Raw genomic sequence first — 19,128 nt, 5'->3', positions numbered from 1 at the left:
CTTAGTTCCACTAACTCCCTTTTCATTATATTTTATTGACATAGTGTCTCTTCTTTGTCTTTTATTTCTTAGAATGTATGTAAACATAGAAATCTCCTTAAAATTTTCTTTTGTTTCCTGGTGTGCCACTTCCTAAAATGCACTTTTTCTCTTACTTTTCTATGTGGCATTCTTTTTCTTCATCAATTATTTTCAGAATTTTGTATAAGTTTTGATTACTTTTGTTCATTTATTTTTGACTGGACACAGATCTATCTTGAGTTATTATTTGATTCAATCAAGTGTCAATGGAATTCACATCCCTACATCCTATGCATCAGGATGCCAGACAGTCAAATAGTGTTAGTTTGTATTATTTGGGTAGTTATTTTGCTGTCTGAAAGGAATTATGAAGTAGTCAGGGAAGAAAGTAGCTGTGGTGTCTTGACTTCCAACACCTTCCTTCTAAAATTTTTTATCTGCTTTCCTCGGGGCTTTGTGTGCTGCTGATGTGAAATAGAAAAGTGGATATTCTTGAGGGTAAACCATTCATTTTGGTGAGAGTTACTTGTGTGGAAGGTATGAATGTTTTCTCTGATTACTTGGCATTTGGTATCAGGTATAGGGCTGACTCCCATGAAGTCATGTTCCATTTCTCCTTCATCTTAGTATTGCTTACAGATCTCTTCTTCTTTGTTAAATGGAAATATGTAACAAAATGAATTTGTATTAAGGGAATGACATAAAAAGGCATAGATTGGAAGAAAATATTTTCAAAATACATATCTGTTAAAGAGCTAGTATCCAAAATATACAGAGACCTTTTAAAACTCATCAATTAAAAAAAATTGAAAACTGGACAGACGATCTAAACAGACATCTCAGCAAAGAAGATATACAAAGGTCAAATAAGCACAGGAAAAGATGCTCGATATCATATGTCACTAGAGTATTGCAAATTACACCTATTAGAATGGCTAAAATCCAAAGCACTGATAATGCCAAATGTTGATGAGCAGTGGAACAATAGGAACACTCACTCATTGCTGGTGGGAATGCAAAATGGTATGACAGCTTTAGAAGACAAATTGGTAGTATCTTACAAACTAAACGTAATCTTGCCATATGATCCAATAATTGTGCTCCTTGGTATCTAGCCACATGAGTTGAAATTTTATGTACATGAAAACAAGCACAGGAATATTCATAGCAACTTTATTCATAATTGCCAAAGCATGGAAGCAACAAAGATGTTCTTCAATAGGTGAATGGATAAACAAATTGGTATGTCAATACAATAAACTATTATTCAATGATAAAAAGAATTGAGCTATCAAGACATGGAGAGACTTCAAATGCATATTGCTTAGTGAAAGAAACTAATATGTGAAGGCTACATACTGTATGAATCCAACCATATGACCACCTGGAAAAAGAAAAACTATGGAGGCAATAAAAAGATCAGTAGTTTCCTGGAGTATGAGGGCCAGGGAGAAAGGGAGAAATGAATAAATAGGTAAGGTACAGGGAATTTTTAGGGCAGTGAAACTCTTCTATATGTTACTATAATGATGGATACATGTCAGTATACATTTGTCAAAAACCCATAGAATATACAATAGGAAGAGTGAAATTTAAAATAAACTATGGACTTTTTAGTTAATAATAATGTATCAATACTAGGTTATTAATTGTAACAAAAGTATCATACTAATGCAAGATGTTAATAACAGGGGAAACTGGGTCAGAGGTAAAGGGAATAAATGGGAAGTGTCTGTACTTGCCTCTCCATTTTTGGGGAAACCTCGAAATGTTAAAAAATGAATTCTATTATATATACACTATATATTAATAGTACATACCATGTATTTCATGCACATTCTCTTTCAGTTCTGTTTTTCCATAGTAGAAGATTAGACCAATATGAAGTATCCCCACCTGTGTTCCTAAAATTCATTCTTATAAACTAGTGTGGTTGATCTTCATGATCTATTAAGATTATGATTATTATTGACAGCAAACGTTTATTTGTACAATAATAATGTACCAAGAGCTATGCTTAATGCTTTAAGTAAAATTTCATGTTATTTGATCCTTGCACCAAATTTATGAGGTAGGTATTATTAACTTCAAATTATATTTGAGGAAACAGAAATATAAGTAACTTGTTCAAATCTGAAAAATAGTAGCTCCAAAACTAAACCCAGACCTATTAGATTAGAACCTTATCCTCTTAAGCAAAAGCCAAATGATTCCTTTTCCTGGTTACTTCTAACATACAATGTTTGTGTTTAGCTCAAGAGTGGGATCATTCCTTATGTCCTTTCAACATGATACAAGCTATATCTGACAGTCCTCTAGATTTATAGTATATAATAGTGGTCCCACTTCAGCTTCAAGATAGTTAAACTTCTTTTTTTTTTTTAATTTAGTCAATGTCAGGGAGAAGAAATATGTGCCTATACCTTTACTCCACCATTTTTCTCAGAAGCCTGTTTTTCAAGTTAGACATGTTATGTTTGATTTCTATTTACAGCATTAATGTTGATTAGATAACTATTTAAGGAATAAAATCCCTTCAATTGAAAATAATACTCTATAAATGGGACACCTGCACTTGAACATTTATAGCAGCACAGTTCACAATCGCAAAGGTGTGGAAACAACCCAGGTGCCCATCAATACATGAGTGGATTAATAAAATGTGGTATATTTATACCATGGAGTACTATTCAGCTTTAAGAAACAATGGTGATATAGCACCTCTGGCATTTTCCTGGATAGAGCTGGAACCCATTCTACTAAGTGGTGTATCTCAAGAATGGAAAAACAAGCACCACATGTACTCACCAACAAATTGATATTAACGCTTAAGTGGACATAATTGGGTGTCGGGCGGGATGGGCAATATACGAAACCTTAACATTTCTACCCCCATAATGTGCTGAAAAAAAAAAAAAAGAAAAAAAAGAAAAGAAATGAGGATGAAAATAATAAAAACAAAAACAAAAATGAAAAAGGAGATAAAATACTTTTTAATTAAATGCATTCATGGGCTGGCAATAGGGTGAAGAGTACTGAGCCCAAAATTAAAGTTAAAGTCATGTGCCAAGTACAGTAAAATGAGCACTAATGTTCTTAGACTTGTGGTGCTCAAGAGACATGAGACAAAGCCCAGGCCCTAGCCAGGATGAGGAATCTAATAGAGCATGTGTAATGAAGCATAAATAAATACACTCACCCCAAGATGAAAGGACGTTACTTGTATTAAGTTCTGGCACTGAGTAGTAGGAGAAAAAATACTCTCCACTGGAAATTTGTGATCCTTGTTTGGCACACATAAGGGTTTAAAGCCTGAGTTAACACTTCCTAGGTGGTCTGAGAAAATGTTAAGCTAACTTTATTGCTGAAAATGTTCCTGGACTGGAATAATCCCCACATGCCTAATGTTTTCATTTATCTAAGAGATAAATTATGATGTAAAATAAGAATATAACAATGTATTATGTCATTTATAAAATATGTAGTAGTAAAATGAGAAATAATAATAGTACAAAGGATAGAAGGGAGAAATGTTAGTATTTTGTTATAAGAATTTTCCACTATGTGGGAAAAAGGTAGAATATAATTTTAAAGTGGATATAAAACCATTTGAAGGTAGACTGTGAAAAGTTAATGATGCATACTGTAAATGTTAATCCTTTAAAAAAACACAAAGAAGTATATTTAATATTTCACTATTGGAGATAAAATGCAATTCTACTAATATCAGTTAGCTTTCAAAAAGGGTAGAAAAAGGGGAAAAGTATAATGAAAAGAAAATTGATAGCAATACTGTAGACAGAAATCAATTTCTATTGATAAATAAATTAATTGTAGATGATCTAAAAGTGGCAATTTAAAGGCAGATACTGTCAAGAGTGTCAAGAAAACAAGATTCAACTATATCCTATCTACAAAAAAATCACTTTAAATATAAAACGTAAATAATAAATATAAGAATGCTAGCATAGCTATATGAATAACAGAAAAAGTATACTTTAAAATAAGGTATCTTATCAGGTATAAAGATAGATATTTCTTAAGGATAAAAGGGTCATTTCATCAGGAAAACACAACAAGCCTACATGTATAAGCATCAAATAACAAAATTTCAAAATATATGAAGTCACAGTCTGACATGTAAGGAGCTTAGAAGTAGCCACTTCATCCTACCAACAAGTAAAAAGCTAACAAGCTGAGAAATCAACAACTGTTCTTAGATTCACCACTGAAGGCAGGTCATAGGGCAAACTGATGCCCCCCAAAATTACAGACACAGAGAGGTATACACAGAGAATCACAGTTTACCAGAGGTAGAAATTCACAAGCAGAAACCTCTATGGAAACCAGTAGTGGGGCAAGAAAACCTGGGCTGTAACTGATGAATTGCTAGAGGCTCAGTGTGGACAAGACTGACAAGTAAAAATCCCCGGTGACCTAGTCATGAAGGTAGGGATGGGGCACACACACTTCTGTGAGTTTTACCCCCAGCTCCCTTACCAGGTTCTCACAGTGAAGACCAGAGAAAAAAAATCCCATTGGGCTTCTGGCAGTGGGAGAAGTAACTACTTTGCAACACACCAGAGCATTCTGTTTGTTACACATAATAAGGTCCACCTTCAGAGAAACTATTTCACCAGAGCATAACTTATTTGGGGTTTTATCAGATCTTAACTGGCCTGGAGAAAGGAAAATACCCCACTTCAGCCCCTTATAGCTGTCCTATATCACCTAAGGGAGTAGAAAAAAAAACTGAGAAAAATTTGTGGAATTCACAGCTCAGGGACATGGGCTCATGAAGCAACTGAGACCTACTCAAGACCTACAGAAGGCTTCCCCTCACCCACAGCTTACCACTACATCACTAAAGATTTATTTGCCTATTTATTCCTTTTGCTCAGTGTGTCATATCTGCCGTTCAACAAAAAAAAAAAAATAATGAGGAATAGTAGAAGGTGATCACACAAAATTTGAAGACACAGGGCAAGCATCAGAACCAAAATCAGATATGGCAGAGATGTTGGAATTATCAGACTGTAAAATTAATCAACTATGATTAATATACTATGAGTTCTAATGAATAAAATAGACAATATGTAAGAACAGATGAACAATGTAAGCAGAGACATGGAAATTCTAAGACAGAAAATACTGTAAGAGAAATAAAGACTGCCTTTGATCGGCTAATTAATAGACTAGACATAGCTGAGGAAAGAATCTCTGAACTTTAGGATATATCAACAGAAACTTCTCATACTGAAACACAAAGAGAAAAAAGACTAAAAAAAAAGAACAGAATACCCCAGAACTGCTAAAGGTACAACATATGCGTAATATGAATACCAGAAGGAAAAGAAAGAAAAAGGAACAGAAAAAATATTTGAAGAAATAATGACTGAGAATTACCCCAATTACTGGCAGACACTAAACCACAGATACAGGAAGCTCAGAAAACACCAAGCAGGCAAAATGTCTGAAAAACTATGCCAAGGCATGTTATATTCAAACTCAAGAAAATGAAAGATAAAGAAAAAATCCTTAAAGAAACCAAAAGGGAAAATAAAACTTTACCTATGGAGGGACAAAGACAAGAATTACATCTGACTTCCCCTCAGAAACCATGCAAACAGGAAGGAAGTGGAGTGAGATATTTGGTTTTGAGAGAAAAACCCACCAACAGAGAGTTCTGAACCCTTTAAAATTATCCTTCAAAAATGAAGAAGAAATAATAAAGACTTTCTTGGACTAGATTTGAAGGAATGTTGCCACTACATATGCCTTGCAAAAAATGTTAGGAGAAGTCTTCAGAGAGAAGGAAAATAATACAGGTCAGGAACTTGGATCTACATAAAGAAAGGAAGAGTATCAGAGAAGAAAATGAAAGTAAAATAATTTTTTACTATTCTTAATTGATTCAACAGATAATTTGTTCAAAATAAAAATGTGTTCAATTGTGTATGCACTTTGTGTGTGTGTGTGTATGTTTATATATGCTTATGTATAAGTAAAATGAATGCAGCAATGAAAAGAGACAGGAGGTAAGAATTAGGAATATTTGTTATTAACAGGTACTTGCACTACCTGTGAAGCAGGAAAGTATTATTTGAAAGTAGACTTTGATTAGTTGTAAATGTAAAACAGAAAGTATAAATGTTATGGCATTCTGGAAAAGGCAAAACCATGGAGACAGTAAAAAAAGACCAGTGATTATCAGGGATTAGGAGAAGGGAGGGATAAATAAGTAGAGTATAGAATATTTTTAGGACAGTGAAATTATTCTCCATGAGACTATAATGGCAGACACATGCCATTATACATTTGTCAAAATCTGTAGAATGTATAATACCCAGAGTGAATCCTAATGTATACTATGAACTTTGGGTAATAATGATGTGTCAATATAGGTTTGACTGTAATAAATGTACATGCCACTCTGGTGTTGGAGGTTGAGACTGGGGATGGGGCAGGGGAATGTTGTGGGTGTGAAGGGGTAGAAGGGTATATAAGAACCCTCTGTACTTTCCACTCAATTTTGACATGAACCTAAAAAGTCATCTATATATGTATAAGTGTATATGTTTGATTTCCACATACCTTTGTCTGTGTGTATATACACACATAAAATTGTCAAAAACAAAATGAGAATTTAAAAAATTAATAGTCATAGTTCAAGATTTCAAAACTTTCTGTCAGTTATTGACATAAAAAGTAGACAGAAGATCATTAAGGACATAAATGACATAATTTGTGGATGCATCTAAAGTCATGCTTAGAGGGAAATTGTGAGCTTCAGACATTTATAGCAGAATAAAAGTAAGGTTCCAAATCAATAATCTAGGCTTCCATCTTCAGAGGTTATAGAAGAAAAAAATCAAAATTAAATAAAAAGGAAGAAAATAATAGAGATAAAAGTAGGAATAAATTAAATAATAAACAATGGAGAAACTCAATGAAACCAAAAGTTAGTACTTCAGAAGTATCCATAAAATGATAATCTTCTGAATGAGAAAATAGAAAAACTCAAATTAGTAATTGCATTAGTCATGTCAGGCTCCCATAACAAGATATCATAGACTGGTTGGCTTAAACACCATCAATTTATCTCTCAGAGTTCTAGAGGCTGGGAAGTCAAAGATTAAAGAGCCAGCTGATTTGGTTCCCAGGTGAAGTCTCTCTTCCTGGTTTGCAGATGGCAGAGAGAGAATGTAAACAAGCTCTGTGGTGTCATTTCCTATTAGCGATGAAATGGCAGTTGACACAAGCAAATGGAAAAACATATTATGCTCATGGATCATTAGAATCAACATTGTTAAAATGTCCATACTACCCAAAGTGATTTACAGATTCAATGCAATCCCCATCAAATTACCAATGTCATATTTCAGAGGTCTAGAAAAAGTAATTCTATGGTTCGTTTGGAACCAGAAAAGAACCCAAATAGCCAAAGCAACTTAAGCAAAAAGAATTAATTTTAAGAATATATATGTAGGACTTATACATCGAAAACTACAAAACACTGCTGAGAGAAATTAATAAAGAATTAAATAAATGAAGCAATATATTATGTTCATGAATTGGAGGGCTCAATATTGTTGACATGTCAGTTCTCCCCACATTTGCCCACAGTTTTATAGTTTAAAAACAACTGGAATCAAAATCTTAGCAGGTTTGTGTGTGTGTGTATGTGTATGTGTAAAACAACAAACTGATTCTAAAATTTATAAAGCAACTCAAAGAATAAGGAATAGCCAAAATGATTTTGGAAAAGGGAAAAGTTGAAGGAATTGTTTTGCTTTATTTTAAGACTTACTACAAATCTATAGTAATTATGTCAGTGTGACATGATATTTGCCTAAGGATACACATATGTATTAATAGGATAGTAAGCAGCAGTCCTGCCCAAGAGAACTTTCTGTGATAAGGCAAATGTTCTATTTTTATGCTGCCCAATAAAGTAGTCATTAGTCACATGTGACTAATGAGCAATTTACACTTGGCTCTTAGAACTAAGGAACTTAGGAGGGGGCGGAAGTAAGGGAGCCAACAAAGAATGACAAAGCAGTCAGGAACAGCAACAGCAAGGACTTGTTATCATCCCTAGGAGTAACAGGGAAAACCCGAGGAACACAGCCTCACAGGACAGCAATATAGGATGGGACCGTGGTTCAGGAAAAGAGAAGCAAAGGGAATATGAGATCTCTCTTCTTCTGATTTTCCAATGCCTTTCACAAGCCAAACCCTAGAAAGGCAACTGGTGCAATCAGCAGAGGTCAGCCTCCCAGGGCACTGGGGAAAGAACAGAGAATGCATGAGGGACACAGGGCACAAGAGTGTAGAATCATCAGCCCAGATGCCACTCTGTAAAAACACAAAAATAGCAAAGAAAAACAAAACAAAACAAACAAAAAGAAAAATCAGAAATCTCTCTCACACATGCTCATTCTCCCTCATGTATTAATCTTGATGTTTTTATGAACCTGGTGAAATGAGTAGAAAAACATGAGATTATTTATAGTGACTTAAAAAAGAAATATCAGAATTTAAGAGAACTGGGGAGGGAAGTATCTTAACTTTTTATTCATATAATTTGTTTCAATGTGCATATATATAAGTTTGGTATTTTATAAATATACACTGAGGTAATTAGGCATTATACAAATTACCAATGGAAAAACATGCATGCAAAGTTAAATTTCACAAGAACTATAAATGTTCATTATTGTAGTTAAATTAAATTGACAATAAAACTGCCTCAAATAGAGCAGACATGCTGTAGACTAACAAATCGCATCATGTCAATTTAATTTTGAAGGAAAAAAGAAACCCAAGATGAAAATACTTTTGAAAAAAAAAATTGATAACTATTAGAAAGAAGAAAGACAAGTCAGAACCACGACAGTGAACTTTTATAGTTCTGGTGAAATTTAACTTTAGATGCATGTTTTTCCATTGGTAATCCTAGGCAGGGCTGGGCAGAGTTGATGTGCCAGTATTCTTAAGAATCATGGTTACTGTCTTTGAAAGTTGGCACATTTAAAATTCATAGGTATAGAAGCACATGAGTGAGTGAGTGTGAGTGTCTGTGTGTATGTACCTGCATGTATGTGTGTACTATACATCTATATTTTAATATAAAATTGTATATTTTTATATAAAAATGAAGAAAGAAATTCTTCTTATATTAGACCCTGATTTCTCTCTCTGGACATTCAGTAGTTCCTGACTCTGACATCTTCTTTGTCTGTTATTCTCTTTGCTTATATCTCAAGTGAGGTTGGGAGTGTATCCTCTCTGGGGACAGCGTAGCTTGCATGACCTGCTTTCTGCTGGAGCAGGCTTGGGAGCCAGAAGGAAGTTTGTTTTAGTCTAGGCTTGTGAGTTTATTCTTTGAATTTAATTTAATCACAAACTTAGTAATTTTCTCGTCTATTTGCCTTCAGTCAATTTCATATGCCAGTAAGCATACTCACAGTTTGTTCTTAGACATAATTCTTAAGACAAATCGATTTATTTTCTTCTAGTTTTCTTGCCCCTCTCTTTTAGTATTATGATGAATACCTTTAGGCCATCTGAAATAAAAGGTGGAAAGATCACATTCTTTATCTGATCTCTTTTGTAGGGCTAAATCTCTTTGTTCTCTGAGAAGTTTTACTGAGCCTTTGATGCTCAAAGTATTTTTCAAACTTATCTCTTACTCTCTGAGGTCTAGGAACAATTCACCTTTTCCAAGCTTTGGAACCTGTAAATGTATAGTCTCTCTGTTTCTTCTCATTTCTGCTTATAAACTGGTCAATTCTTTTTTGAGTCAGTCTCTTTAATACTTCATCAAAGGTAGCCAATAGTGGCTAATGTAGCCTTATTATATCTAATTACTTCCTCTAGAGCAGTGGTTCTCAACGAGGAGTAATTTCGTTCTCTGGTGGACATTTGGCAATGTCTTGGAGACAATTTTGATTGTCATGACTAGGAAAGTATGACTGGTATCTAGTGGATAGAAACCAGGGATGCTGCTAAACATCCCATAGTGAATAGGACAGCTCTTACAACAAAGAATTATCTGGTCCCAAATGTCCATTGCGTTTCTGTTGAGAAACCCTAATCCAGAGATACAGGCTTAGAAGATAAATATTGTCTTTCTCTTATTTGAAATGTTTGGAACCAGAAGTGTTTTACATTTTGGAGTTTTTTCAGATTTTGGAATACTTGTGTATAAATAACGAGATATCTTGGGGATGGTACCCAAGTCAAGCACATAATTCACTTATGTTTCGTATATATGCCTTATGCACATACCCTGAAGGTAATTTTATACTATATTTTTAATAATTTTTGCATGAAACAAAGTTTTGACTGCGACCCTTCACATGAAGTGAAGTGTGGAATCTTTCACAAGTAGTGTCATGTCAATGCTCACAAAGTTTTGGATTTTGAAACATTTTGGATTTGGGATTTTTGGATTACGGATGCTCAACCTGTACATGATCTGTCTTCTGACTGATGTAGAATAGTAATAGAAAATGTTTTGCTATTTCATGTCAGATCAGCGGTGGCGTTAGATTCTCGCAGGAGCGTGAACCCCACTGTAAACTGCACATGCGAGGGAACTATGAGAATCTAACGGCTGATGATCTGAGGTGGAGCTGAGCAGTGGTGCTAGAGCTGGGGAGCAGCTGCAAATACAGATTACCATTAGCAGAGAGGTTTGACTGCACAGTGAATGTAATGCGCTTCAATCGTCCTGGAACAATCCCTCCCACCATCCCAGTCCACACAAAAACTGTCTTCCATGAGACTCCCCACCGTTGCCAAAAATGCTGGAGGCCACTGCTCTACAGGGAAGGCAGATGAAGGAAGAGAGGGAAAAAGTGAAGGAGAACATGAGGGGATTTTTAGAACTGAAATGGCACATAATAAGATTTTCATTTACTTTCTTTGACCTGCCACACAACCTATCCTTGTTTTGTTTCTGATATTAATAGAACTGTCTCTTGTTTTAAGCTCTTTGACTTTTAAAAAAGAAATTACTTTTTCTTTATTTCAGAGGTATCAAAACTTTTAAGAGAAAATGTCCCTTAACCGAAGAAGAAAATAAAATTGCCCATTCTTACATGATTATTGCCAAATTTTACATGTGACTCTTCCTGTATTTTCATTCCTGTAATCTCTTCGTATATTATTTTTCAAAATATGTTAATACCTTCAATCACTGCTCTAGGAGTTGTATCTCTTTAGGTAACTCTGATTATCTCTACTCTGATTCATTTGTAGATTTAAAAACTGAATATTTAGAAGACAGACACTCATAATTTCTGAGTTCTAGTCATCAAGTATCTTTTCCATGTAGTCTTTATTTCAGCAAAATTATTTTTTCCCTGTTGGTTAGAATGAGGTGGGCACTGGGTTTATGAATTCCCACGCCTGGAAAAAAGCCAGACCTATCATGAAAGTACTTTGCCCAATTCACCAGACAATTCATTGTCACATCTGTGAGTGGTGAAGTGTCAAGCTTTCTAGTGTTGGGGTCTATAAAGAACTGGCAAAAGCATCCCATGAGAGAACAAGCCAGCAGGTGGATGTTGGCCACTCAGAGGGCATGGGTTGGGAAAGGGAGACAAGTAACAACATCAGCAACTTAAACAGACCACATTCACCTTCACATTTACTTATTTGCTTATTCAATAAATTTGGTTTCAGCACCATATGTGCTAAGCACCTCCCTAAACTCTGAGGATACATCAGTGAGCAAAACAGATAAAGATATTTCCCTTCTTGGAGCTTATATTCTAATGGGAGTAAAACAGACAATAAATAGAGCAAAAAGGTAAGTTACATAGGAGGTCGAAAGATGGATTTAGCAGACAGGAAATTAACAATGATCTTGACTGGAACAAATAGCCAGTTTTTTCTAAATGAAAACATGGAAGCAAAGAACAAATTATTTCCAAGTGCAGCTCTGAAAAGAAGGGAGATGGGAATCATGACATCAAAGGCAGTCTTCTATTAACATACTTCTTTAAAATAAGAGACTATTTTGTTTATATACTAATGGAAAAGAGTTTGATTGTACAGAAGAAAATAGGCCAATTAGTGGAATGTGGGTCCACAAGAAGTGAGAAGGGCTGCAGAATTGATGTCAGGAAGTTAAATTGTCTTTCACTAGGGGTTTACTATGAAGCCAGGATTTTATACTGGCCACTTCCCAAATATTACATGTATATATTTTTTAATCTGCAAGTATACTCTATTAAATGACATCATGGAGACAATAGTTTCTGAATTAAATATTCAGAAGGATTATTTGTGAGGATTCCAGGATGTTTTAATTTTCTAATTGTTTCTCAAAAGTTCAGAAGTCCACTTCCTTCTTGTTTTTTTTTTTATCTTAATATGACTAACTTTAAAATGATAGCAAGCGAGAATAAAAATTTAAACAACCCATCCGAATATCTTTTTGAATCTTGAGCATATGGTTTATCTGATCCTGCTTTTAGAAATCTAGCCCTCTGTTAAGCCTTTGTATACGCTCGCGCTACTTCATTTTCTTTTCTTCGCAAATGGCACTGATCATGTGAAAGGAAAATAGCAAAGGTTATCCCACTGTGCAAATAAGGTAACTCATCTAATTCTAATAACTATGGTCTAATCTTGGCTCTTCCAATAATACTAAAATAATTGGAAACCACACCATGAACAAGTCTAAAAGCATCAAAGTGACATAAAACTAATTAATCACTATCAATTTAATATGTGCCCTATCCGTTCAAGCAGCTCAGCTCCTCTTGACTTTATGGATGATATTCACTCAGCTCATTGTGCACATCAATTTTCCAGAAAACAGAGCTCTGTCTCTCCTCCACTTACAAAAGTAGTTTAATATTGTGAACTCCTTCTATCATTTGGGATTGACAGGTCAATCCCATCATCTTTCAGAGACCACCTCCTCCTCAAACAAGTGCATGAATCAGAGCTGTGAATTTGCATTGCAGAGTTTTGGAAGAATTTCTGGGCTACATTTCTTTTCTAAAATTGTTCATCTTCTCCCAAGATCACATCGGGACCTCTTTAATGGCATTTCTGTTTCTCATGAAGAACCACAAGGTGAATGATAATTTTTCCCTTTATTTGTGTGTTGTGGGTGGTATTATGTATAAAAATTTAGCTAATCTATTTGTAAGACAGGACCTGCCCATCATCAGCAATGCTATTTTTTTTAATTTAACACACAGTGAAGTGCATTCATTTTCTTTCTATATTGAACTTAAAAACTTTAGACTCTTTTTAGTGTTTAAGTAAATAAACTCACTATGTGATTTTAGGCAAATTGCTTAAATGTTCAAAGCAGCTATTTCTTTATCTATTACAAGAGAAAAACAATCCATTTACCCCATGTAGTAAAGTGCCTGAAGTGTTTGGTAAATGTTATCTATTATTCTTATTACTCAGGTGTAAGACCTGAAGTGTGTTACCAAGCACACCTGACCTACTCTGCTGGAGAAAACAATAGGAAGAATCTAGACCAGATGCTCCAGGGTCATTGTATCTGCAATAAGGCAGTATGGGCTATGGGAGGGGCTGCCAATTACAGCAGAGTAAAATTTTAAAGCACAATGATAGAGCTTTTCATGAAGAGGATCAGCCAGGTCATGAAATATCATAAATCTCATCAGTAGAGTAAGCATGATGCTTCAGGGTCATTCTCTCTTTTGGCATGTGCACTACCCTTGGAAAAGAAAGAACTCTTCGTGACATTTGCACATTTATATAATATTGAGCTTATTTTCCCAGCCAGATCTTCCCTGCATAAAGATTTTGAAATGTATACCTGCCTTGAAAGTGGCAACTCGAGGGCTCCTACCTTAAAATGTCTGGGACTCTTGACAATTTCCATCGCAATCAGTGTATGATGACAAGTTTTCGTTGAAGTTTTGCAGTGACCCTGAGCAGGATAGCAGGTTTTATTTTTCTCCATCTATTTTAAAAATATATATATTTATTAAAAATATAAGGTAAGAATCTGAGATGATTCTTATACCATTTTTTTAAAACATATGATAAAAATAGTGATATCTCATTGTAGATATGCCTGAGCAATTACTATTTTTCAGTTATTATGTCCAAAGCTGGTGGGATTATGACAGAGTTAGGTTACTCTTCCAAAATATTCACACTCAATGAGTGGATTTATTTCTCAACCCCCCTGATTCTAAACTTGGTTGTAGGACTTGCTTTGGCTAGTGAGATATTAGTAGACATGATGCAAACAGAGGCTTAGAAAGTGCTTATGTGGGACTCACTCTCTTGCACTTCCATCCCCTTGGAAGAATATCCCTAGTAGTGAAGGCTGGTCCCAGCAGGAGGGGGAGAGACAGGTAGGGCACTGAAGAGCTCCTCAGATAGCCCGGACTAATCAGCTATCTACAGATACCCAAGAATAAGTGATTATTGTTTTAATCCACTGAGTTTTGATGCTGTACTTTTTGGCATACAGCAGTAGTTGATTTAATAGTCACAACCTGTCACATTGTACCATGTAGCATAACTTTTGCTTGTTTCCATACTTAAATTATTGAACACTTTAGTTAAGCTTAACCAGTATACCAAAGGACAATCATAAGAAATTATTTTAAAAAATAGCAAATACAGGAGAAATATATGAAAAACCAGCTAGATGGTTCCCATTTCCTATGTCTATTAAATAACTCCTGTTTAAGACATTATTAAAAATAAATCACACCACTGTGATTGTGTTTAGCACTTTCTTTGGCAGACGCTGTTGGTACTACGTTCCAGTGCCCACTCCATCTCCCAAGTCAATTTCAGTATTGGTTTAGGGAAGTCCATGAGACCCAGTTCTGGCCAATGAAATGCAAAAACAGAAATATCTGTGTTGGGCTTCCAGAATCACTTTTTTAAATAGAAAGACTCGGGTATCATACCCCTTCAGCCACTCCCATCCTTCCTAGAAAGGAATATAAATATTATCATGATGTAAAAAGTGCAGTGTCATTTTTGTGCTCCTGAATTGGCACATGAGAAAAAGACCAAGAGACATACAGAAACAGTGAATTTATCATTACTGAGCATCTGACCCAATGCTGCCGGTACCCTGTTTTGCACGCTCCTAGTTATATGTGAAAAATAGCCTCCTCCTTAAATCAGTACAGGTTAGGGCTCCATTACCTGCAGCATTTGCAGGTCTCTCAACTGCATTTTATAGCAAGCAAAAGGAGAAAGTCAAGATATACCATAGCATGGAGTCCCCACGTTAAGCTTATTAGTTATTCTCTGCAACCAAAATCATTATATAATATCTATCACTATTAAATTTCTCACCATCTTTATTACCTGAAAATAAAGGGATTAATATTTGAATTAAATGGATTAATTTTGAAGTTTTTACTGTATTCAAAGAAACAAAAGGTGCTTTAAGATCAAGGTCTATGCCCTCCATGAATGAACAAAAGAAATGTGATTAAAGACAAAATGATTTTGAAAAGGTTATCCATATATCAAAAGCTCAAAACATCAATATGGAAGAGTCAGTAAAATTTAAGTGTACTGTAAGATACAATTAACTTGTCTTCAGAGTATTACAGGTTCTCCTGTAAGCCTAATTGTGTGCTCTTTCCATCGCTTTCTTGTATTCACAGTAGAGATTAGGAAATCATTAGCTTAGTCATTAATTGGTAAAGATTTCTTTCCACCAGCGAATTTTCATTGAATATTAACACATGATTAACCCCACCTCACATATCAAGAGGAATGATGTGAAACCATGTGAAACCCTGGAAATATTTGGTGTCTATTGAAACCTACTAAATAATTCCAGATCATGGATCCAATGTATTTGTTCAAATATGAAAATTACGTCCTTCCGCTTCATGACAGAAACATGAAAGATGCAATCGTAGGGTTTATAAATTTCACTCCAGGAATAGGTCAGTAGAAAGCAACTTGATCCTTGAACTCTTTTCTCTAAGTCACCAAAACAGCTGAGAATTTAAGTCACATGTGTCATGTGTAGTTGATTGACACCATAAGGTTTTCATCTAAATTGGAAACCTGAATCTGGATATTTATGAAAATATTTACGGCATTTAGTCATGAGACTTGAATTCTAACAGAGAGAAACTAGAATATATGATGTGGCTAGATCATTACCAAATAAGTTACTTCTGAAATTAATTTGAATCAATAATACCAAAAAAAAGGGCAGTAAAGCCAATTTCAGCTTTACTTTTGTTGTGAAATAAAATCAAAATCATCAAAATGAAAGCTCCTTTCACCAAAAATGTAATTTGCAATCTATATATACTAGATATACAGGAGGAGTAGATAGCAGCTAAAATAGACAGATAAAGCCAAATGAAGGCGCTGAAGGCAAAAGGAAACCAGTGATAGAAACAGAATGCAGGACAGCAGGCAGCCCAGCCAGCGCCGTGAAAATGTGAATATGCACATTCAGTAACCAACCTCCAGTCACAGACGCCTGCTGAACAGGATGCTTTCTCTTCATTAATCTGCTAGAAAATGGAATGTTTACTTCTCCCATGTCAGAGATATGGGCTGAGTACCTAGCCAGAGAAGTCATTTCTTTTCCTTTAAAGAGAGGAGGATTGGATGATGGTGGAGAAGAAAGGGGAGGGAAGAAAGGTACTCTAATTCTCATTCTTACTTGAGCTGCTTCCCAAATGGCAGTCAGATAACAAGTGGGGGAAAAAAAATGCAAGAACGTATTTTGTCTGGAATCTGTGCCTTTACTAAATCACAGGGTGGTAAAAACACCAAGGCAAGGGTAGGTGATAGTGGTGTTGCTAACAGGAACAGGGAATAACCCAGGCCTCTTTTGTTATTGATAGTGGAAAGCTGTTATTGTAGCCTTCCTAAAGCCTGGTCTCTCCATGATCTCCCTTTCTGTGGATTCACACCTGCAAGGATATTGGCTCAAAAGATCCTATCTCCCCTCCTTCCCAGTCATAGTAGCTGTATATTGAAGCTCTACTTAACAATCAGAGCTTTCAACTGCCATTCAGGATTAATTCTCAAGCAGAAAGCCATCAGAAGAAAAACAGGAATTGGAGTATAGCTCTCCTTTCCTTTCTGCTTTCCAGTCAACCTGAGGTTGTTGAATGAAGGAAAAAGCCACAGGCTCAAGGAGTGTATAGTCAGGAAAACCAGAATCCCCACCAGGAGACGTGTCTCTAAGGGCCAGTATGATGTGGGCACTGAACACCTCTATTCAGTTTTATCTTTCTCCCTGTCATTAGCTCCCCAAATTCTAGATGACCAAACTCTCTGTGTTTTCTGGAAATCCACTTGATCCCTTCTGTTTTGGTACGTATTTGTCCCTAAGCAACCCCACCTCTCCTACTTTCCACCCTGATGCACTGTAGTTCCAGTCCTGTGACAAGATCCTTTCCTTCCAGAAAACTCCCAGCTTAAGCCAATTTCGGTGCTCCCTTCTTTCTGCTTCTTTAGTATCTTTAGTGTGCATCCATTACAGCAACTTTGCAGGTTGGTTTACTAGACTTTTTTGAAACACTGCAAGCAACTTAAAGATAAAAACTTTATCTTGTTTGTTTTTTTCATCCAGAACAACATGTACATAATAGGTGCCCCAAAACATCTATTTTTCAGTAGACTAGGAGATGCTTTTTCTTCTTTTTATGTTATATACAGTATCAGCTCCTTTTCTGGATGGAAAAAAAAATGCTTGTTGATTAAATCCAATTGAAAGGGCTCATTCTTCGTCCTTGACATTAGTTCTTCACCAGTGTTAAGATTACAGGCACAGATTTTTGATGATAGTTCAGTATAGTTTTCCAGATGATGGGTTGTTGGAGACAGACTCTGACTTATCTGTTTGTCTTTTTGTATTTAAATAGTATTTTTCCTCAGTAAAAGAGCTGTGGCTCAGGAATGCAACAAAAATCCTGTTCCTATAGAAGAAGAAGAAAGCTAAGAAAGGTTCCAGCTGAAGAAGGGACAGAGCAGTGTCCAGCCACCACAGGGGATGGCCTGTGATTTCTCAGGGGTATTGCTGATGCCATCAGCTGTCCTCTTGCAAAAGTGAGTCTAGAGCAGTGGATCTGACTGCCCAGGTGGACATCCTCAAAATGTTCATGCTTCAGCCTGGGCTCACTCAAATCAATCAGTTCTCAGTCTCCTAGATACTGACCCCTGGGGGAAACTGAGGCAGCTTGGTAGCCATCTGATTATTATTTCTTACTTCCTTCTTACCAGGAAGTCTGGTAAGGCATCTGTTCTCTTTCTTCATCTGGATCAAAAATTAGTACAGGAGAATGAGGATTTTCATTGAATCAAATGCATTAAGTTGAAACAACTAATATTAAGCCAATGCTTGGAGAAAGCAATTTCAGAAAAAGCCGAGCATTTTCTGAACACAAATCTTCATTATTATTGTTGAGAGCAATGCTATAGCTCCACTGAAGGAGTACAGATTTTGCATGGGAAGAAGTTACTGAGAAGAAGTGGTCACTGTGGTGGCATCTGGCAGCAGTGTCCAGAATTTCAGTCACCAAACAGAAACTAATGAAGTTAGCTCTGCAGAAGGGCGGGTTCGAGAAAGTCTTAGTTACAACTTTCCCCAGATCATCCAGCTCCAGTGGAAGTATAGAAAAAGCAGCACCTCTCCCTAATGGCATGGCTAACTGACACATTTTTTAGCTGAAATATGTTGCTAACTAGCACTGGGCATCCCTCTCTCTTCCACCACCAGCATGAGAACGATGACATACTTTTTGTTATAGGAAGTAATGACCTAATAAATATTGATCTGACCATAAGTTACTGAAATGGGGTTGAAATGGAGGGAAGAGCTTTCAATAAATAGCAACAGCGGTGCCCCCAAGCCCATTACCCAAGTTCCTTGGTAGTTAACGCCTTAAAAATCCGCATTATGATTTCACAGATTCCTTTCCTCCCGCGTGTCAGCAGAGCAGTGTGTGTGGGGGACAGATGGTCTCCCTGTACACACCCCATACTTAGTGCCGTGCCAAGCTTATGCTTCCTTCACTTTCTTCATGAAAACAGGCATGCTGAAAATATGTTTGCGGATGGCACAGAAATGCTGTGCACATTTTAGCC

The sequence above is a fragment of the Microcebus murinus genome, chromosome 2 (assembly GCF_040939455.1).
Source record: "Microcebus murinus isolate Inina chromosome 2, M.murinus_Inina_mat1.0, whole genome shotgun sequence".
Classification (NCBI taxonomy): domain Eukaryota; kingdom Metazoa; phylum Chordata; class Mammalia; order Primates; family Cheirogaleidae; genus Microcebus; species Microcebus murinus.
Note: the sequence above shows the minus strand (reverse complement) of the source record.